Here is a 24,097-nt window from a genome sequence, read left to right as displayed (position 1 = left end):
TGGGGATCAAGACCCCTAGGGGTATACAAATAAAAAAGAAATAAAAAAAAAAAGTTTAAATCACCAGCTTTTCCCTTGATCACATATAAGAATAAATAAACAGTGGAAAACAGACTGAAAATACATGGTCTACAAACTTATAAAATACACTGTAGAGGGAAAAAGGATTTCCCAGAGATGTCTTTGCTAGATTGCAAAACTATCTTGGCCTTCCCAGTCACCATACTTATCCCCTAGATACCATACAGAGCCTGTATGCCTTGATGCTCACCTTGTATTCATACTTGGGGTGATCCAACAGGGTACTAAAGTTTCCTTTCATTCTCACAGTTTTTTCCAATAAATGTTTAATTTCACTCTAATATTGTAATCAGTCAAATATTTCATCATTCATGCTGCCTTGGCATTAACAGGGCCTGAAAGCAGTTGGATACAGTCCTAGAAGACACAAAAGTGTCCTACGCAGCATTTTAGGGCAACCGTGGCACTTTTAGTTTTGATGGAATTGAATCTGACGGTCAAATCAATGGAATTCAACTCAAAAGTAATTTTTAGAAATTGCTAATCTCTAATACAGACCCCAGACTAGACTCCAGAATAAACATAGACCCAGAAATCTAGAAAGATACAGTCCCTAGAAAAACAGAGTCCATGTGAGATCCCAGAATAGATATATACCCCAAATTAGACTGCAGAACAGTTACTGATCCAAAATTGAATACAGACCCCAGCCTAGTTCAAAGAATAAATACAGATCCATATGAAACCCCATTCCAGAATACAGACTCAGACATGGACCCAAACTAAATACAGACCCAGAAAAGACACCAGATTAAATATAGACCTAGACCCCAGACCAGACTCCCACAAAAAATGTGAAAATTAATTTCCACCCAAAAAGTAATGGACCACAGACCATGCGTCCTAAAATGATATGGACAAAGAATCCCAGGATGTAGAGCCCAGACCCATGAACCCCTAAGCTGCTACAGCCCCCAGTATAAGTTCAGCTGACTTAAAAGCAGATGCCTAATGCAGCATTCACACTTGCGCCTCTGTCTGCCCTTTGTGCTTGCACCTAAATCCCCGGAAAAACTGCTTGGGAACGGCTTGCCAGTGATCATTTTAAAAAGCCATTCATTTCAATGGGTTTTTAAAGTAAATCGCCGGTGTCCGAATGCAGCCTCTCCGCGGTGAAACCGTTTTTTTCTTACACAAACATAAAGTTGGACTTGCAGGACTTTGTGTCAGTGCAAAAAAAAAAACACTTTCACCATGTAGAGGCTGCATAAGGACATCGGCAGTTTACTTTAAAAACCCATTGAAATGAATGGCTTTTTAAACTGATTGCTGGCAAGCGTCCTCAAGCACTTCTTATGCGGATTTTGCGGAAACCTGTCAGACCGTGTCCGGCCATGATTGCCGGTGAGCGTTTTTTTTTTTTTTTTTTAACCGAACACAAAGTCCTGCATGTCCGACTTTGTGTCCGGTTTAAAAAAAAAAAACGGTTTCGCTGCGGAGAGCACAAATTGTTCACCGGCGCTCACGGCCGGACACTTTTCAAACCCATTCTGGGTTTGAAAAATGACTGCAGGTTTCCATCTCCTGCCCAGTTTCGGGCAGGAAACTGAAACCTGCAAAACAGAGACCCAGGGCGCAGATGTGAACGAGCCCTTACAAGATATAGTCATATAATGAGGTCATCCGATCATAGTATATATATTCTTCCACAAGTATATTTTTTTCTCAGGATCATTACACATTGCAGATGTATTGTGTCTATTGCTGCAAATTATGGAAAAATGTGACACAATTGCGTTTCACCACTTTAGACAAATCATTGAAACTAAGGTCGCTTTTCAAGTTCTCAATTTGGCCTGTAATTCCCTCTAACATTCCATGTATGTCTAAATATTCCATTTAATTCACTAATACGGTTGTCTGGACTAGTGTAATTGCCTGATTAGGCATCAATTAATTAATTTGGCAAACATGATCAAAAAAGTAAATTAAGCCAGAAAATTCATGTGCGCAGCAGTATTTATCATATGAAAGAGCTGTTGTAGCCTCTCTATTTATCCTAATTGCTTATAAGTAAAAATATTAGTTTCAAAATATGTCCTAGAAGTGTAATAATGTATGAAATATTATAGAAAGTATATATATCCCCATCGCAGCATGTATATACTGTATAGTATATGTATATAGGTAATTAACTGATGACGTTTGTCTCTTTTTGAAGTGGATGAATCCTGTAAATCAGACAAACCTTTGAGACTTATTTCAAAGCAAATTTAATTGATCAAATGTATTTTGGAAAGCAAATTGGTAAACAACAGACATAGATATTGGCTTTGTAAATATGCATAAAATTGGCTTAGGGACGTACGGTACATATGTGCTCATCTATTGTTTCTCTTTACTGTTGTGCTGGAGTTTAGCTTGAAGGTTTTTTGATGCTTCACTGTAAATCCTTTTCTTTTAACTTACTTAAATTGAAAAACTTTACTGAAACAAACTTTTTTCTAATCTGACTAATTCTATATTTTTTATTATATAATATTTTCATTATTATGGGTGCAGCTGTAAGTGATATGGTGCTGATAGTCTCCATCACATAATTGTCAAAGGAATAATTCTGTGTTATCCGGGCCCAACTTTTTGAAGTGTTGCCTTTTATTGTAATGCTTCCTAATGAAGTCCCACATAGTAAACCATAGCAAAAACAAAACCTTGGCGGAAATGCATCGCTTTTTTTTTCTGCAGTGTTTTTCACAGAAAGTCTACAAAGTTTTCCTCTGCAAACTTTATACCCCAATTATAGCAATGCAGAAAATGCAAGCGTTTCCGTACATATAATTGACATGTTGTGAACGCAGCTTTTTCACTTCAGATTATTTTTCTGATAATGCTCCTTCTCACACTTGGGGTGAAGCAGTCGGTCACTGACAGCACTGCCCAGTGCTGTTACAGTCTCGCGCCAAGCTGATGAAATGCAAATTCATCGAAATGGCTGTCCTTGGCTGAGAAGACTGTATCTGGTATAATCCCAACATCATTACAAACAAAGGCCTCTGAGAAGGTCGGCATGATGTTAAAGGGAGCGCCCTCTATAGGTTTGTTTGACTAAGACTCTGTCTTCCTAATTATATATTATATAAATATATATATTTATATTATAATTAAATATGGAAGATAGACTTGCACATTCTCAGTCAGCGCCCTCTATTGTTGTGCATACTTGAGGCACTGGCATCCTAATTACATCATGGAAGTCAGATTTGCATATTCTTCCCATATACATAGGATGGGATTTATTCTCCAGCATGGAGCTCACCACAGACAGTATCCTTCTGTACCCACCACCTGCACTGGGTCCAGGGGGCTCCCTAGGATAGAGTTGACACTTCTAATCAGGTTTTCATGTCTATTTCTGTCCCTGGATGGTATATTACTCCCCCAGCAGGCCACTCCAAAGAAGATGGCTGATGCTACCTCAGAGTTGAAAAAGGCCCTAAGAAGTGGCCCCTGGACTCCAATGGCTCGCAGTCTCCTGAGCAGGTAGAGCCTGCTGTGGCCCCTTCTGTGCAACGCATCCAGGTCATTAGCCCAGTCCAGATAATTAGTCCCGATCTCTATAAAACAAAAATTATAAGTCTTTTGTGAGGTCTAGTGGCCAGTGTGAATACTGCAATATTTCACTATTTTTATATATGAACATAGATAGATAGATAGATAGATAGATAGATAGATAGATAGATAGATAGATAGATGGATAGATGGATAGATAGAGATATTAGAAAACAAATCTACATATAAAATCTGATTTGATGATCATTTCCTTTTAAGTGAAAATAGATATTTGCCGTAAAATGAATAAAGAAATATCTGAGCACTAACCAAACTGCAGGAAAAAGGGTTAACTCAGCATAGTGTAAAAGTATGTCCTATGTGCATTTATCTTAACTTGCTAACACTCTCACCTAAAAAAAAAATGAAGCTTTTTTACTCTGGGCAGTAATTTAGACCAATGTGATTTTCTGTAATTATCTTTCCAGCTGGCTATAATGTTCCATTCTTTCTGGAGCACTAAGAATAGATTCAGGATCTTGGTACTCTTCACCCCCACTAATCACGCCATAATAGATGATTCACAGTGGGTTGTGCACCCATTCATTGCTAGAGAGATCTATACTAATGCTTAACCCCAGCTTTATTATGTGCGCGTCAATGTTCTGACGCTGTGTTAAGCTGAATTGTAGGTTAATTTTATAGCAATTCTCCATATATTTTTTTGAAAGGCTGTAATATGATTAATTGGCCATTGAGCAGCCTACAGAGCAGCGAGATCTGACTTCCAAGTATTATGCAGAAGTAGAGCGAAGTGTTGCTTTTCCTTGTAATTTTCTACACACCAGTAACATTTATCCTGCTTCATTAGGAAGTAATCAGTCAAATAGCTATACTTGTTAAGCTTTAGTTTGCCTGAGAATTGATTTTATGTTTCATTGACTTCAAGGACCGGCTTACACTAGCTATTTTACTCACACAATAGTGAATAGAAAGATCTATGCTGTTTTAGCCCATTTCCTTGAACAAACCGCTCATGATTACTCTAAAACCTTTATTTCCGCCCTTTAAAAACAATCCTTATTCAGTCGCACATGAATGGTTTAGAACCTGAAGCACAAGAAATGGTAAAGGTCACTGAATGGCCTCATATGAAAATATTGGCATTTTTTAGATAAGTTATTCATTATACTAAATGGTGTATGTGGCGCCATAATAGGTGGCGCTTGTAATGTAGAAGATATTGGCTTTGTTTTTTCCCCATTAATTGGAAATAATTCATTAGATTTTCTGATTAGTGTTTTCAGTCCATTGTAAAAAATAATATGTGTGCTCCCTTTAGGTTAAGGCCCTACGGGATATCCCGTAGCCATAAAGCACTGCCAGAAAAACCACGATGGCAATGCATCGTGGTTCTTTGCACAGTGATGTAGACAAAGTTTGCAGAGTTTTCCTCCACGGACATTCTTTTACAATTATACCTATAGGTAAACCATTGGCATTTCCATAGGTATAATTGTTATGCTGCGATTTTCAAAACCGCACCGATTTTGGAAATTACGGCGTGACCGCACCATGGTTTTTATCACAAAGTGTGCATGGGATTCACTAGAATCCCATCCACTTTGCATTTATTGTAAAATGCCACGATTTTTCCTGCAACGTTTTTGCAAATTGCTGCGTTTCCATCCCGTTGGACCCTGGCCTCAGGTTGAGGCTCCACATGAAAATGCAGTTTTTCTGTTGTGTATTTTGCTGCATTTTTTAAGCCAAAACAATGGGTGGATTGAGCATAAGGTAGAAGTGTAAGAACTTCCTATATATTTCCCATTCCTTTTGTAGCCTTTCTTGGCTTTAGGTAAAAAAAAAAAAAAAAAAATGCTGAAAAATTCACAATGTGGGGCCTTAAGCCTAAAAAGCAAAAAATCTGGGATCTTCGGATGTGTTTGGCCATGCTTGACTGAGTTTTGTGGCGCTGTTTTTTCCACAAAATTTGTGTAAAGAAGCAGTGCTTTAAAACAGAATCCCATTGAGTTTAATGGGTTCCGTCTTACGCACGCTACACTTTGAACTCAATGGGAGGCTTTTTTCCCTTTGATTTCAATGTGTCATGCATAACACATTGAAATCAATGGGTAAAAAAAGCCTCCCATGCAGTTCAATGTGTAGCGCACGTAAAACAGAACCCATTAAACTCAATGGGATTCTGTTTTTACAGAGCTGATACTTCACATGAGTTGTGGCAAAAATAGCGCCACAAAACTCCGTGTGAATGCACCCTTACACTTAAGCTATTCCAGCCTACAACTGACATGAAACAAGTCAGCTCTTTGCTATATTGCTAAATAATGCATGAAAGAATCATTAAAGAAGAGAGAGATCCTGTATTGCGCCATGTCACTTCACAAATGCTTTCCTTTAACACCCCCTCTCCACATTTTGCATTCCCATGGGGTGTTAAGTGAATGTGATTGTACATATTAAAACACATATACTAAGATATTCCATTGGTTCTTTAATTTTAGGAGACTTTTTCAAGTCACAAGTTCTCTTTATATGCTTATATAGAATATCGGTATGCTCATGGTGTTGGTTTGAGACAGGTTTTATTGTATCAGAAGGTCTCCATTTTTTTGCTAAGTAACTAGTTTTGCAATAAAATGATTATCTAAACTAAGCACAGAAAATTCAATTTCTAAATCAGGAATTTTGAGACTTAGGGTAAGTTCACACAGAGTATTTTGGTCAAGAGTTTGAGGCTGTATCCGCCTCAAAATTCTGACCAAAAAGACAGTTCTTTTTTTCCCAGGAGCTGTTTGTTCCAGTTCCCAGAAAAAAAAAGCGACATGGGGGCCACACGGTGGCTCAGTGGTTAGCACTGCAGCCTTGCAGCACTGGAGTCCCGGTGTTCAAATCCCACCAAGGGCATAAAACCATCTGCAAGGAGTTTGTATGTTCTCCCCGTGTTTGCATGGATTTTCATCCCATATTCAAAAAAAAAAAAAAAAAAAAAAAAAAAAAAAGACATACTGATAGGGAAAAATGTACATTGTGAGCTCTATGTGGGGCTCACAATCTACATTTACAAAAAAAAAAAAAAAAAAAAAAGAAGCAACATGCTCATTCTTCAGGCCAAAACGCGAGGTGATTCGGACTGAAGACACTACCTCCACCAGACTAGGCCCATTCATTGGACCTAATCCGAAGCAGAGTACGTGACTGGATGCCAGTGTCGACTACCCCATGTGAACTTATTCTAAAGATGATATAGCTTACATAGAAAAGACCAGTTTCTGACAGATATGTGATAAAATATTAATATTTAATCCAGTGCACTAAAATCAAAATCTACAGAGTTTATACTACAGATGCTCCACCACTAGTAAAACTGTATTCAATATTTCAATGTGAATACAGATATGTATAACAATAAATATTCAGAGGAACGTTCACTTATGACCATTGCACAAACAGCACAAAAATGCAAAGCAATCGGGTGACAGAATCATTTGCGTCCTTTTTGACTGATCTCATCTTGTTTATAGAGGTTACAAACTTGCAAGAAACTTGGCAAAATGGAAAGAAAATCAAAGTAAGTGCCTATATATATATATATATATATATATATATATATATATATATATATATATATATATATATACACTCACCGGCCACTTTATTAGGTACACCATGCTAGTAACGGGTTGGACCCCCTTTTGCCTTCAGAACTGCCTCAATTCTTCGTGGCATAGATTCAACAAGGTGCTGGAAGCATTCCTCAGAGATTTTGGTCCATATTGACATGATGGCATCACACAGTTGCCGTCGCAGATTTGTCGGATGCACATCCATGATGCGAATCTCCCGTTCCACCACATCCCAAAGATGCTCTATTGGATTGAGATCTGGTGACTGTGGAGGCCATTGGAGTACAGTGAACTCATTGTCATGTTCAAGAAACCAGTCGGAGATGATTCCAGCTTTATGACATGGCGCATTATCCTGCTGAAAATAGCCATCAGATGTTGGGTACATTGTGGTCATAAAGGGATGGACATGGTCAGCAACAATATTCAGGTAGGCTTTGGCGTTGCAACGATGCTCAATTGGTACCAAGGGGCCCAAAGAGTGCCAAGAAAATATTCCCCACACCATGACACCACCACCACCAGCCTGAACCGTTGATACAAGGCAGGATGGATCCATGCTTTCATGTTGTTGACGCCAAATTCTGACCCTACCATCCGAATGTCACAGCAGAAATCGAGACTCATCAGACCAGGCAACGTTTTTCCAATCTTCAATTGTCCAATTTTGATGAGCTTGTGCAAATTGTAGCCTCAGTTTCCTGTTCTTAGCTGAAAGGAGTGGCACCCGGTGTGGTCTTCTGCTGCTGTAGCCCATCTGCCTCAAAGTTCGACATACTGTGCGTTCAGAGATGCTCTTCCGGCTACCTTGGTTGTAACGGGTGGCTATTTGAGTCACTGTTGCCTTTCTATCAGCTTGAACCAGTCTGGCCATTCTCCTCTGACCTCTGGCATCAACAACGCATTTCCGCCCACAGAACTGCCGCTCACTGGATGTTTTTTCTTTTTCGGACCATTCTCTGTAAACCCTAGAGATGGTTGTGCGTGAAAATCCCAGTAGATCAGCAGTTTCTGAAATACTCAGACCAGCCCTTCTGGCACCAACAACCATGCCACGTTCAAAGGCACTCAGATCACCTTTCTTCCCCATACTGATGCTCGGTTTGAACTGCAGGAGATTGTCTTGACCATGTCTACATGCCTAAATGCACTGAGTTGCCGCCATGTGATTGGCTGATTAGAAATTAAGTGTTAACGAGCAGTTGGACAGGTGTACCTAATAAAGTGGCCGGTGAGTGTATATATATATATATATATATATATATATATATATATATACACACACACTGAGGAGATAGATAGATAGATAGATAGATAGATAGATAGATAGATAGATAGATAGATAGATACTTGGTTTCCATGTCTGTGGACCTTTAGCCAACACACGTACGGAGACATAGCAAGGAGTATCAGTGATCAGGGACATATACTGAAGTACATGGTCCCATTAAACCTTTAGGGTTGTTTATACTGCTTTAGCTAATAATCCAGTGATGTGTCATCTGTTTTTTCTTAAATTTCTAAGGGAAGCTTATCCTTGTGTATAACAAACCAAAGCTGGTAAGAAAATAACCCAATGTCTGCAAATACCACATTATTGCTCTACTCATTAGTCTATAACAAAGTCTATTACACCTTTAACCTTTTAGTATCTGTTTCATTGTTAGATTCTATTAATATTAATGTACAGCTTTAATTGTGTCATTTTCTTTTAATGTAAGTGCAAATATATAGATTAATACTAAGCGTGTATATTCCAATATTTCTATGCTCTTTCATTGTAAGAACTGAAGTTGTTTTTGTGTCTGAAATATTGCAATCCTTGAATTCTATTTGTGTTGAAGTGAAAAAAGCAATATAAAAGTAAATTATTGTATTGTATGAATTCTGTCAAGTGCTTATGGACAGATTAAATTAGATTACATGATATAATGAAAGAGATTCTACATATCAAATTGAAGCTGTCAACATGTATGTGGTGGCTTGACGTTGAGTGCGCGGTGGATAAACAAAGATGACAGACGGGAGAACACAAAGGTGAAGAAAGATGACAGGATCTGAGGTTCTGTATCCTGAACAAGGGACTAAACAGCAGCGAGCAGGGGCAAGGGTGAAACGAAGAGGAAAGACACTATCTATATAGTCTTTATTATCTATATATATTGTCAGTCTAGTATATACTCTGCTGTTATTACATTAAAGGGGTGTTCCAGTTTCCTAAGGAGGCTTAAAATAACAAACACTATATACTCACCTATCCTTTTAGCCGGGGTCCAACAAAGAGTCACAGTTTAGGTCCCTGGTTTTTGCTTTCTTTCTTCTTGCATAGGAGCATGAATGCCAGAAATTCTTGGCTGGATCCCCAGAAGAACATATAGGCGAGTTATTTTAAGCCTCCCTAGGGGTAAAAAGAAATGAAATACCTCTGCAGGTGCAGCTCCAGCAGCAAAATAACCCCCAACATGATGCTGCCACCCCATGTATCACAGTTGGGATAGTGTTCTCAGGCTTGCCAGCTTCTTCCTTTTTCCTTCAAATGTAACAATTGTTCTGTTCTTACACCAAAGACTTTCAATGGACTCCATTCAGTAACTTATATTGGTGTCTGTTCTGTTTCCTTCACAGTAGTCATTATTTTGCTGGAAAAAATTAGTGCTGCATGCTGTATTCATTTTTATGGCATTTGTTATTGAATCTTAGATGAAAGATTCCGATACAGATGTGAATAAAGCCTAATGTAAATGTGTCTATTTTATATACTGTATGTATATATTTATAAGTGTATTTGAATATATATCAAAAGGCAACGTAAAGATATGAGTTATACCTGGACTTAAAGCCTTCCGATGAACAAAAGCCCTTCTGTCAACAAAAAGTAGACACCATAATAAAATAACGTCAATTGGTAGGTGGTGGTCCCTGTTCACAGATTTAGCATTTTGCACTAAAAAGCCATTCATCTGGCTATAGATAAAACTATATTATCGGGAAAAAAAATCCACATTATGAAGAATTTTTCTTTTTTTTTTTTTAGACGAATAAACTGGTTTGGATTGAACTGGTTTGATCCGAGTTTTCTAAAAATTTCCAAAAGTATCCAAATCCAAAATTTTTGAGTTCGTCACCCACAAATTACTACAATAAATAGAGACCTAGGGTAGGTGCAGCAACAAGATAAACACTTATACTCACCTTGCATCACTTCCTCTGGGCTTCTTCACAAAGTCTGGCAGTTTTTTTTTTTGTAGATTGTGAGCCCCACATAGGGCTCACAATGTACATCTTTCCCTATCAGTATGTCTTTGGAATATGGGATGGAAATCCATGCAAACACAGGGAGAACATACAAACTCCTTGCAGATGTTTTTTTGCCCTTGGTGGGATTTGAACACCAGGACTCCAGCGCTGCAAGGCTGCAGTGCTAACCACTGATCCACCGTGTGGCCCCTAAGTCTGGCAGTTTTTCTGTGTCCTCTTATGGTTTCCTGACTATCATCACATGCCCTAGGGGACTACTAAGGCCTATGATTGGGCCTTAGTGGCTACATGCAGTCACCAACATCATCAGGGCTCTTACATCCTGGCTGATGCAACATACCCACGGTCCACTGAAGACTATAAGTTGGCCTTAGTAATCACAGGGGTTGCATTAACGTCATGATGCTTGTGTTAAAGTCTCATAACATTGGTGCACCCAATGTGAACACAGACTTCAGCAGACCAACAGGGCAGCCAGGAGACTGGAAGACAAGAAGAGAATGGAGATGACTGCCAGATGCTGAGAGAGAGTATAAGAGAAGTGAAGTAAGGTGAGTATAAGTGTTTATTATGTTGTTGCACCTTCACTGGGCCTCCACGGTATAATAATAACACTTCGGTTTTGGGCTGAAAATGTTCAGCCCCACACTAAACATGCAGACGAATCCCCAAATATTTGTTGAAATAAATCTCCTGAGGTTCACCCATGTCTACTATTTTTACAACATGAACAGTTTATAATTTGTTAAAACTTATATGACTTCCATTGTAATTTTAACAATCCTCTAATTTTAAAACAATAGTATAAATTAAATAAAAATCAATATATTATAATTTTAAGTAAGATACATCTCTAGCTTCTCTAGGGGTCAGCATGTTAGTCCAGGAGAGCACTATTCATGGCCTGATACCTAGGCACTTCTATGGATTGCAATTTAGTATCTACTATAGCCAGTAATTAACTGTGTCCTTGTAACAGCAGTGACCACTTTATCCTGTCTAATTCAATAGCCATGGCTACTGTCTCCATAAAATGTAATCAAAGCCTCGAAGCTGAAACTAATACAGTAATGGAGAAATGCTTTGTATGAGATTCCCTTATAGAAAATAACCAACCACATTGCCACAACTCAATAATATTAAATAATAATAATAACAATATATTCGGATTACAGTTCACATTTTAAGGAATCATCTACTTCACCAGTTTATTTCTAGACATAATACATATTCTAAAAATAATATTGATGTTAAAGCTGCCATTTTGCTCTATTTACTCCTTACCACAATGTGATAAAACTTACTAAAAAAGTTTCATAGATTAAACTATTATTTAGTTGTGATATTAGTCTTCTGAAATGCCATGCACACAATTGGCCTTCTGAACAATGAAATATTTTTTATATTGCCAAAATGTACAGTTGTGTCCAGTGGCGTAACAAAAGTCTTGGGGGCCCGGTGCAATCTTTTGACCGAGGCCCCTAAGTCATCCCTACAATGAATTCTTGATAGTGATTAGAGATGAGCGAATAGTGAAATATTCGAGATTCAAGATTCGTTTGGAGTAGAGCCTCAATATTCGACTACTCGATCAAATATCAAATCCCATTACAGTCTGGGAAAAAGGAGATTCTCCATTGTGGTCTGATTTTAGACTCCGCCTCCTCACAGACAAGCCTCCGGCAGAACCAGCGTTGATTGGCCGAATGCTGTACACTGGCCAATCAACGCTGGTCAGTTCATTCCTATGACAAAAAGTAAGTTCCCTCATAACAGCAAGCTGCCAGCTCTCCCGACTAGCAAGGACGAGCCTGCTGCAGAACCAGCGTTGATTTGCTGAGTGCTATATACTGCATAGCATTCGGTCAATCAATGCTGGTTCTGAATTGAATATTTATAGCTAGTAGTATTCGATCGAGTACGATCATTTCGAATACCGTAGTATTCGATCGAATATCTACTCGATCCAATTACTACTCACTCATCTCCAATAGTGATGGTTACGCGGGCTAAGGGGTTTAATCAACCTTAATGTGGTTAGGGTAATCTGTGAGTCCCCTTGGTTTATGGGCCAGATAGAAGCTGGAATCTCAATACTGCTGTCAGTGCTTATGGACCCCCTAAGGTTCCTGTGCCCCGGAACGACTGAACCCTCTGCATCCCTCAAGTTAAGCCCCTGGTTGTGTCCTCCCTTACCGTAGCTCTATTTTGGTTAAAGGGAGTATGTCAGCAGTAAAATTGTTATAAATCTGACCCCAGGACCTTGTAGAGGTGATTCTACAGTTTCCAAATATGTCTCTGTTATTCAGTTTCGGAGCTCCACTTTCATGTCAATTGCAAAGTTCAGACAAGCTAGGACATGCACATAAAACTGTGGTTTAAAATTGGACCCCAAAGCTGAATAACACGAGCATATTTGGAAACTGTAGAATAATCTCTACAAGGTACTGCAGCTTGCTTTAACCAATTTACTTGGACAGACTTCCTTCAGGGACTTCAGCTACTCATGAATCCAACACAATAGAATGTTTCAACATACTAGCAAAACACTTTATCAGGCTAACATAGCACAACCACTTGGTGGCAACACATGGACAATTACAGAATAGATAGCAAGTCACTATGTAATATGTTGTAAATAGGGACTCTTCATGTCACATGCATTACAAAAAAAGTGTGTGCCTTTTTTCACGTTTGCAATGCTTTTGCAGCTTCCTTGGAAGGGGACAATGGAAGGGAGTGACTTATGATCATTTACCCTGCGTATGGTCTATCAGGGATGCACATGGCATACGAGGAGTTGTTAAAAATGCCAGTCTTCATAAATCTGCCCCAGGTTTCTATTCACTCTACACTTGAGGTTATTTGCAATGTTATATCTAAAATCTCGAAAACAGAAGATACTAAAAGGAAGAAGTAGAAAATATTTATATTAAGAATTAATTTTCCTTCTTCGCTAGAACCTAATCCTTTTTGGCATGTAAATATGAAATGGAATACAGGCATAAAACAGGCTTTTGTTTGCAAGCCCTTATTATTCACAATATGCCAACTTTACCAGGCCAGTAGGGATTTCAGATTTGCAGGATTATCTGCATCTCTTGTTGTATTCATCCTCAATAACTGCCTAACTGATTTGTAAGTTAGCTGAGGAAATGATTGTGAAATCTAACTATCTTGCCATCCCTCTGTGTTGTAATACAATAAATACAATGTATCACATTTTATCAGCACGATACCTGATCCAAGTTATCAATACAAATAATAATAGAGATAATAAGAGGACTTCATTAGTTCCAGGTATATATCCTTTTAATTGAGCATACGTCAGATATCGCATCATTGTATTCCCTGTTGCTTTCTTCCAGAGGAATGGTTTGCCAACCTTCATTCACAGTACATCCACATAATAATAACCAGGTCCACAGGTAGACTGTGATTCATCTTTCTGCCCAGGAAACCCTGCAGTATGTTATTATTACATTTTCTCTCCCTCTAGAGAGCAGTAACATGCACACTTGATGTGGCAGGTGCAAGGATCCAGAAAGAGAATAAGGATGTGGACCGATAGGAGAAAAATATTAAGGCTCTTTAAAGTGCAATCTGTGAGCAACAATATAACTGACAATGCAAAAGTAGTGTCCACTTGAGTACGATAAGACTTATAATTCATTGTAGCAAAACTGACTACAAAATTCTACAAATGTTAGCAGAATATTTAACAAATTTGGCACATGATCATGCAAATGGCAAAATGGCAACGATGAAACAGATTGGTATCGAGGACCCACGTTTGGTAAGTCTCTGTCCCCTAAAACAATTCCCTGAAAAGAAGATCATATCATCGTCAATCATATCACTGGGGTTGAGCCGATCTTGAAATTTCAGGATCGTTTTTAAAATCTGATTTCCGATCATTTTCCATTCAAACCCAATCCCGATCCCAATTCCGATCCCAATTCCAATCCCAATGCAAGTCAATTGGATTTCTTAAATAATCGGAGATCGGATTTTAACCACATGAGGACCGCCGTACGTAAATTTACGGCCTCATGTGCTGGTACCTAAAGACCGGACTATTGCCGAAATACGTCCGGCCTTTAGGTACCTTTCTGGCGGGGGGAGGGGTGCGGGGGGGGACAGGGGTTAGGTGTTACTAACACCTAACCCCTTCCTCCATAACGTCCAGTCGGAACTGAGTCCGACTGGACGTGTTAACCCTTTCGATCGCGCCGTCAAACATCACGGCGCGATCGAAAGGGATCCGCCGACAGGTTAACCCGATCGGCACCCCCCGCGGCGAGATCGGGGGGTGCCGATGTCAGTACAAGGTAGTCTGGGGTCTGGCCAGTGACCCCAGACTACCGGAGCCCCCACATACCTGGTGATCCTGCCAGGCGGTGGAGGAAGTGAGCGATGTGTCTCACTTCCTCTGCAGCTTACAGGACACGAGCAGGCTCATGTCCTGCTCGTGTCCTGTCTGCTACTGTGCTGAATCAGCTGATGCTTTCATCAAAGCAACAACTGATTCAAGTGTCCTACAGGGACACATGAAAAAGTTAAAAAAAAATAAATAAAGTGTATGAAAAAAGTAATAAAGTTCTAAAGTCCAAAAATCCCTTTTTTCTATACAAAATGAATTATATAAAAAAAAGCACTAAAAATTAAAAAAAGCAATGCATATTTGGTACCGCCGCATCCGTAACAACCTGTACAATAAAACTGAAATAATATTTAATGTACACGGTGAACGTCGGAAAAAAAAAACGGAAAAAACTCGCCGGAAATAATGATTTTTTTGCCATCTCATCCTACAAAATATGCTATAAAAAGTGATCAAAAAGTCATATTCACCCCACAACAGTGCCAATAAAAAGCGCACATTTTCCCGCAAAAAATAAGCCCTCAACCAACACTGTCAACCGAAAAATAAAAATGTTACGCCTCTCAGAAGATGGCGATGCAAAAATCACTGATTTATGTCCCCAAATGTGTTTTTGTTCTGCAGAATTAGTATCGCATAAAAAAATAACATAAATGAGGTATCGCCGTAACCGTACCGACCCGCAGAATAAAGGACACATGTTACTTATGCTGTACGCTGCATGGCGAAAAATTTTAAATGTAAAACTCTATGCAGGATTGATTTTTTTTTTTTTTTTTAATCCAGCAAGAAAGAGTTAATAAAATGTAATCAGTAAGTTGTAGGCACCCAAAGATGGTGTCATTACAAAATACATCGCATCCCGCAAACAACAAGCCCTTATATGGCCATGTCGCCAGAAAAATAAAGAAAATATAGCATCTAGCAATGTCAAGGCAAAACCCCCCAAAAATCGCCAAATTATTAGAACACAACTGGCTGCGGCAGGTAGGGAATATATAAGCTGTGCGAGCGAATATCAGGGGACACCCCAGATTTACAGCTTTAGGGAAAAAACACCAGAAGTGACCCCCAGAGTGACTCCCCCAATCATAGGAGCTACTGGGACATAGTAGGGAATTTGGTGTCTGCAATGTACTCCGCACAGCTTATATATTCCCTCTTCGCCATCCGCTGTGCAGTCACGTCTGGGATACTAATACTCACTACACCCCCTGATGAATTCTTTGAGGGGTGCAGTTTTCAAAATGGGGTCACTCCTTTGGGGAATCCACTTTTCTGGTACCTTACAGGCTCTACAAACATGACATGGCGTCCAGATACCAAACATCAAAATCTGTACTCCAAAAGCCGCATCGCGCTCCTTCGCTTCTGCGCCCTGCTGTGCGCCCAAACTGCAGTTTATGACACATGTATGACACTGGTGTACCCGTTATATCGGACGTAATGTCATATGTGGGTATAAACTGATATTAGGGCACAGCTGGACGCAAAAGGGAAGAAGGGTTATTGGGTTTTTGGAGCACAGACGGTTTGGTTTTTGGATGCCATGACACTTTTGTAGATCTGAAACGCCAGTAAAGTGGAATCCCCTGATATGTGACCTTATTTTGGAAACTACACCCCTGAAGGATTTCTCCAGGGGTACAGAGAGCATTTTTAACCCCCAAGTGTTGCTATAACTTATTATCCATAAATGAATACGAAGCTGATTGTGAGAGGTGAAAATGACCATTTTTCCAGGAATACGTCATTTCAGTGCGTAATATGTTGTGCCCGGCTTGTATCAGAGATGAACGCTCTAAAAGCTGTTGTGCCCGGGATACCCGCTTACCAGTTTTTGGAGTGTCTCTGCTGACATAAGTTGGGCACAACATATCGGGCACTAAAATGGCGAATCTCTGGAAATTTTTCATTTTTAACTTCTCATTATCAGCTGTGATTTCATTTCTGGAAACTAAATAAATGCAACACTCAGGGGTTAAAAATGCTCGCTACACCACTTGATAAATCCCATGAGTGGGGTAGTGTCCAAAATGGGGTGACATGTCTGCGGATTCCACTTTATTGGCAATTCAGGGGCTTTGCAAAAGTGGCATGGTGTCCTAAAACCAAACTGTGCTCCAAAAACCAAAAAAGCGCTCCTTCCCTTCTGTGCCCGGCTGTGCCCAAACAGCCATTTATACCCACATATGGCATTAAGTCCGTTATCCGGGGTACACCAGTGTCATACATGTGGGCATACACCGCTATTTGGGTACCCAGCAGGGCGCAGATGTGAAGGAGCGATATGTGCTTTTGGAGTGCAGATTTATATTCTTTGTTTTTGGACACCACATCACATTTGCAGAGGCCCTAAAATTGTCCCTACAAAATGGGGTCACTTCTTGGTGAATTCCAGTTTACTGTCACCTGTGTAGTTTCTAAAATGGGGTCACAATGGGGGGTTTCCATTGTATTGATACTTTAGGGGCTCAGCTAATGTGACATGGCACCTGAGAACTATTCCAGCCACATCTGCTTTCTAAAAGCCAAATAGCGCTCTTTCCATTCTGAGCCCCACCGTATACCCATACAGCAGATTATGGCCACATATGGGGTATTGCCGTGTTAAGAAGAAATTGTGTAACAAATTCTGGGGGGCTTTTAATTCTTCAGCTACTTGCAAAATTAAAAATATGGCGCTAAATGGACGATTAATTGGAAAAAAAAAGTAATTTTTCATTTTTACGTCCCATTGTTAATAAAATCTGTGAATCAGCTGTGAGGCCAAAATGCTCACCAAACCCCTAGATAAATTCTATGAGGGGTGTAGTTTCCAAAATGGGGTCACTTTTAGGGGGTTTCCACTTTATTGGTACACTAGGGGCTCTGCAAATGCGACATGGCACCTGAAAAATATTCCAGCAAAATCTGCCCTTCAAAAGCCAAATAGCGCTCTTTCCATTCTGAGCCCCGCCATGTTCCCATACAGTAGATTATGGCCACATATGGGGCATTTCTGTGTTCAGGAGAAATTGTGTAACGAACTTTGGGGAGCTTTTTTTCCTTTATCCTCTTGTGAAAATGAAAAATTTGGGGCTAAATTGACAGTTTGTTGGAAAAAAAGTAAATTTTCATTTTCATGTCCCAATGTTAATAAAATCTGTGAAACAGCTGTAGGGTCGAAATGCTCACTCTACCCTTTGATATGTTCTGTGGGGGGTGTAGTTTCCAAAATTGGGTCACTTTTAGGGGGTTTCCACTGTATTGGTTCTTTAGGGGCTCTGCAAATGCGACATGGCACCTAAAAATTATTCCAGCAAAATCTGCCATCCAAAAGCAAAATAGCACTCCTTCCATTCTGAGCCCCGCCATGTTCCCATACAGCTGAATATGGCCACATATGGGGTATTGCCGTGTTCAGGATAAATTGTTTAACAAACTTTGGTGGGCTTTTACTCCTTTAACCCCTTGTGAAAATGAAAACTTTGGGGATAAAGTGACATTTTAGTAATTTTTCTTTTACACATTCCAATGTTAGTAAAATCTGTGAAACAACTGTACGGTCTAAATGCTCACTATACCCCTTGATGAATTCCGTGAGGGGTGTGGATTCTAAAATGGGGTCACTTTTGGGGGGTTTCCATTGTTTTGGTACGCTAAGGGCTCTGCAAATGTGACATGGTGCCTGAAAATTATTCCAGCAAAATATGCTGTTCAAACACCCAGTGTCACTCCTTCCCTTTCGTGCACTGCCGTGTGCCCAAAAATCAGTTTACACCCACATGTGGGGTATTTCTGTGCACGGGAGAAATTGCATAACAAAATGTGAGATGCATTTTCTCCTTTAACCCTTTGTGAATGTGTTAATTTTAGGTCTAAATGAATGTATTAGTGAAAAAAAATGAAATGTCTAAATTTGACCTCCATATTATTTTTATTCTTATGAAATGCTTAAAGGGTTAACAAACATCCCAAATGCTGTTTTGAATAATTTGAGGGGTGTAGTTTTGAAAATGGGGAGATTTATGGGGGTTTCTATTATATAGGCCTTTATAATTCCTTTCAGAACTGAAGTGTTCCCTAAAAAATTAGTTTGAGGAATTTTCTTGTAAATCTGGAAAATTGCTGTTACACTTGTAAGCCTTGTAACATCCAAAATAAATTAAAAGACGATCAAAAGATGATGCCGATATAAAGCAGAGATATGGGAGATAATATTTATTCATGTATTTGGATGGTATGATTATCTGCCTGAAAAGCAGAGAATTTCACATTTTGAAAATTGCAATTTTTTCCAAATTTCCATCAAATTTGCTAGTTTTTTTTATAAATAAATACAAAAATATTGATTAGTGTTTACCACTAACATGAAGTATAATGTGTTACGAAAAAACAATTTCAAAATCACTTGTGTAAGTTAAAGCGTCTCAAAGTTATTGCCATTTAAAGTGACACATGTCAGTTTTGAAAAAAGAGGCCCGGTCCTTAATGTACTTCTGGGCCTGGTCCTTAACCGGTTAAAAACAATCCTATTCACTACACAAAGCACCAACTAAGTATCAATGTATAAATAACACAAAATTCTTTTGATTTTAAATCTAAATTTATTGTTACAAAAATGTTTATAATTGTAAAAAATATTGGTATAAGGAAAACACAAACACATAAAAACATTTAAAAACACACAACAAGAGTGGAGGTTGCACTGGACTGAGCAGCTCCAGCAGGTGTATAATCTGCTAGTGGTGTAGGGGATGAGAACAGCCGCAATAAATGTGTGTATAGAGAGGCCCAGTATTTTGTATATATATATAAATGTAAATAGGCTCCTATTGCCCACAGTATCACAAGATCAGGGCACTTAATTGAAAAAATATATCTATAGCATTGCAAAGATCATACCCACATCACCACTATATAGTAAGAGCATATAAGGTAACAGAACCAATGTAAAGTTACACACACATGCCAGTATTACATAAGCCAACCTACATAGGACAAAATGTGAAGCATATACATAAATCACTGCTCACCAGCTGCGACCTCCACTCTGCGCCCCGACGGACCGTTTCGCCCATGCTTCTTCAGGGGGCTACAGAGTGGAGGCAGGAGGGGAAGCTTTTATAGGGTACACAATAGTAATTAATGGCGCCATTAATTCATTCAGGTGCGGCTCCCGCATCACAATGGTGCGAGAGCATCACATGACAATGCTTGAGCTAATCAAAACAGTAGAAGTGTCCAAAGGGGACACACATACAGCGTGTATAGAAGGGAAAACCACAGCCACCGCACATATAAACCAAGAGCAATATCTTATATACGCCTGTGTATAGCCACCAGAGAGAAAAAAAAAAAAAAAGTGAACTATGGATGATGTTAATCTACACAAAAGGTTTTCAAAAAGATATGAACTATTGTTACAATACTACATATAAGATATAAAGAGGTAACCCAGCAAGGTTTTTTTCAAGATAAATGTGATAAAGGTGCAGGAAAAAAATGTGAAAAGTCAAGTGAAATATGCACTTGAATAAAACAAATGTGAAAACGTGAGTTGAAGATGCCAATGAAATTTAATAAGACGATGGCAATAAAGTGAATCAAATAAGTGACAATATAATAAATAGTGAAAGTGTGCAAAAAATATGTCTGTATAGGTTAACAAAATATTTTAAAAAATAAAAAATAAATTTGAAAAAATTAAAAAAAATAAATAATAATTCATTCTTTTTATTGCAAATCTACAAATATGGAGTCCATATGTAGAAGGCTCCGATGGTAGAGAACGATGGCTGCAACTCTCCACATATGTGATCCCTTCCGTCTCATGGCAAAAACACTGAAAAAAATGTATTTTATTTATTTACATGAGAAAAAAACATAATATTTACACTTTACTGCGTCAAAATAAGCTCCAAACAGACCCCAATAAAAGGCCCCCCTCCCCAAAAGGTACAATACAAAACATCACATAAATCACTCAAAAACAATAAAAGCCAGAGAATGAATAACCTATATTAAAGGAAGCATCCAAAGCCCACCTTATCATTTAATCCCTTAGGTGATACAGTTTGCAACATTGTTATCCACTTAGTTTCCAATTGTAACAACCTCTTCTTAATGTCCCCCCCACGTACACCCAAATGTACTTTGTCAATTGCCCTTACCTGTATGCGGACATCCCCCATGTGGTGGTCACAGAAATGTTTCGCAACAGGTTTTATGTTCAGTTGCAAAGATACATCATTTGGATCCTGAGCCCTCCTGATGTCACGGATATGTTCCAATATTCGTACACGTAATTGGCGTGTGGTCATACCAATATAGATTTGTCCGCAGGGGCACGTCAGATGGTATACAACACCCTCACTGCGGCAATTCATACTGTGTACTATCTTATATTGGCGAGATCCTTGTGAGTCCTGAAAAGAGTCTGTTCTTATCATAAATTTGCATGCTGTGCAGTGACCAGAATCAGAGGAGTCCCATTTCGGAACTTTGCTAGAAAAGATAAATCTTGATGGTGGAGGGACGTAGTGGCTTCGGACAAGGTGATCCCCTAGGGTTTTGCTACGTTTAGCCACCATTAGGGGTTCTGATGGCAAGATCTTTTCAAGTGTCTTGTCCTGTTTTAGAATCGGCCAAAATCTGGACATAGCATTACGTAGATCTTTCCACCTGTTATTGTAGTTGGTAATAAACCGTATCTGATTTCCTGCTCGTGGCCGTTTTTTGAAGTTGAGGAGATTACTCCTAGGTTCCTCCACTGCTCGGTTATATCCCCTTTCGATATCACTGGGTTGATAGCCCCGAGCCAAAAATCGTTGTCGCAGAAGGTTGGATTCTTCTTCAAATTTGTCAGGTAAGTCACAGATACGTTTAGCCCTGAGGAATTGTCCAGTCGGTATTGCTCTTATGACATGATAGGGATGAGCTGAGTTAGCATGCAGGAACGCGTTCACACTGGTTTCCTTACGGAAGATAGTAGTACAGATAACAAGATAGATACATCTCAGGTATAGCAGAGTTGAATGGGAGTTGACTTTTTCCCATAGGAATGCATTGGCCAGCGTTGACCAATCAACGCTGGTTCTGCCGGATGCTCATCTGTGAGGAGGTAGAGTCCAAGATCGGTCCACAGCAGTCTCCATTGTGGTCTCATCTCAGGTATAGCAGAGTTGACACAGTGCTGCTACATCTCAGATGTAGCAGTGTTGAGCGCACAGCACTGCTACATCTCAGGCATAGCAGTGTTGACACAGCTCTGCTATATTTCAGGTGTAGCAGAGCTGTGCGCTCAACACTGTTACAACTGAGATCAGACCACAATGGAGACTGCTGTGGACCGATCTTAGACTCCGCCTCCTCACAGAAGAGCCTCCAGCAGAACCAGCGTTGATTGGTCAAATGCTGTACACTGTATGGCATTCGGCCAATCAACGCTGGCCAATGCATTCCTATGGGAAAAAGTCAACTCCCATTCAACTCTGCTATACCTGAGATGTAGCAGCACTGTGTCAACTCTGCTATACCTGAGATGTAGCAGCTCTGTGTCAACTCTGCTATACATGAGATGTGGCAGTGCTGTGCGCTCAACGCTGCTACATATGAGATGTAGCAGAGCTGTGTCAACTCTACTATACCTGAGATGTAGCAGTGCTGTGCGCTCAACACTGCTACATCTGAGATGTAGCAGAGCTGTGTCAACTCTACTATACCTGAGATGTAGCACGAGATAGAGCCCCAAAGAGCTGTTTGAGTAACATTCCTGCCTAAATAAAGCTAATTCCTAGCTGACCCTGCCAGTACATCTATCCCTGTCTCACAGTCACATAGCTCACACTCTCACATGAACCGAATCTGAAATCCACCATTTGTATAAAGTGGAGGTCACCTGATTTAGCCAGCCAATTACTTTTTCCTATTTTTTTTTCCGATGTCTACGTTTTCCTACTTCCTATCCCACCTCCCCTGCACAGTTATTGGTGCAAAAAGCACCAGGGAAGGTGGGAGGGGATACAAATTTTTTGTGCGTTTGCCGCGTAGTATTCAATTGGAATCGAATATCTCGAACATCCTGCTATTCGATCGAATACCAATTTAATCGAACACCATTCGCTCATCTCTACTTAGCACTTGTTGGCCTTTTGGCCTTTGCTCTGCGGTCCAGCTCACCCCAAACCATCTCAATTCAGTTCAGATCTGGTGACTGTGGAGGTCAGGTCATCTGGTGTAGCACCCATTACTCTCCTTCTTGGTCAAATAGCCCTTACACAGCCTGGAGGTGTTTGGGTTCATTGTCATGTTGAAAAATAAATGGTGGTCCAAACAAAACGCAAACCGGATGGAATAGCATGCCGCTGCAAGATGCTGTGGTAGCCATGCTGGTTCAGTATGCCTTCAATTTTGAATAAATCCCCAACAGTGTCACCAGCAAAGCACCCCCACACCATCACATCTCCTCCTCACAGTGGAAACCAGGCATGTAGAGTCTATCTGTTCACCTTTTCTGCGTCGCACAAAGACATGGTGGTTGGAACCAAAAACCTCAAATTTGGACTCATCAGACCGAAGCACAGATTTCCACTGGTCTAATGTCCATTCCTTGTGTTCTTCAGCCCAAACAAATCTCTTCTGCTTGTTGCCTGTCCTTAGCAGTGGTTTTCTAGCAGCTTTTTTTACCATGAAGGCCTGCGGCTGCACAAAGTCTCCTCTTAACAGTTGTTGTAGAGATGTGTCTGCTGCTAGAACTCTGTGTGGCATTGACCTGGTCTCTAATCTGAGCTGCTGGTAACCTGCGATTTCTGAGGCTTGTGATTCGGATGATTTTATCCTTCGCAGCAGAGGTGATTCTTGGTCTTCCTTTCCTGGGGCGGTCCTCATGTGGGCCACTTTCTTTGTGGCTCTTGATCATTTTTGCAACTGCACTTGGGGACACTTTCAAAGTTTTCCCAATTTTTCAGACTGACTGACCTCCATTTCTTAAAGTAATGATAGGCACTCATTTTTCTTTACTTACTGTTTTTTCTTGCCATAATACAAATTCTAACACTCTATTCAATAGGACTATCAGCTGTGTATCCACCTGACTTCTGCACAACACAACTGATGGTCCCAACCCCATTTATAAGGCAAGAAATCCCACTTATTAAACCTGACAGGGCACACCTGTGAAGTGAAAACCATTTCCGGTGACTACCTCTTGAAGCTCATCAAGAGAATGCCAAGAGTGTGCAAAGCAGTAATCAAA

This window comes from Leptodactylus fuscus, chromosome 9 (genome assembly GCF_031893055.1).
Source record: "Leptodactylus fuscus isolate aLepFus1 chromosome 9, aLepFus1.hap2, whole genome shotgun sequence".
Taxonomy (NCBI): Eukaryota; Metazoa; Chordata; class Amphibia; order Anura; family Leptodactylidae; genus Leptodactylus; species Leptodactylus fuscus.
The sequence above is the reverse complement of the archived record's forward strand: the minus strand, read 5'-3'. Positions refer to the sequence as shown.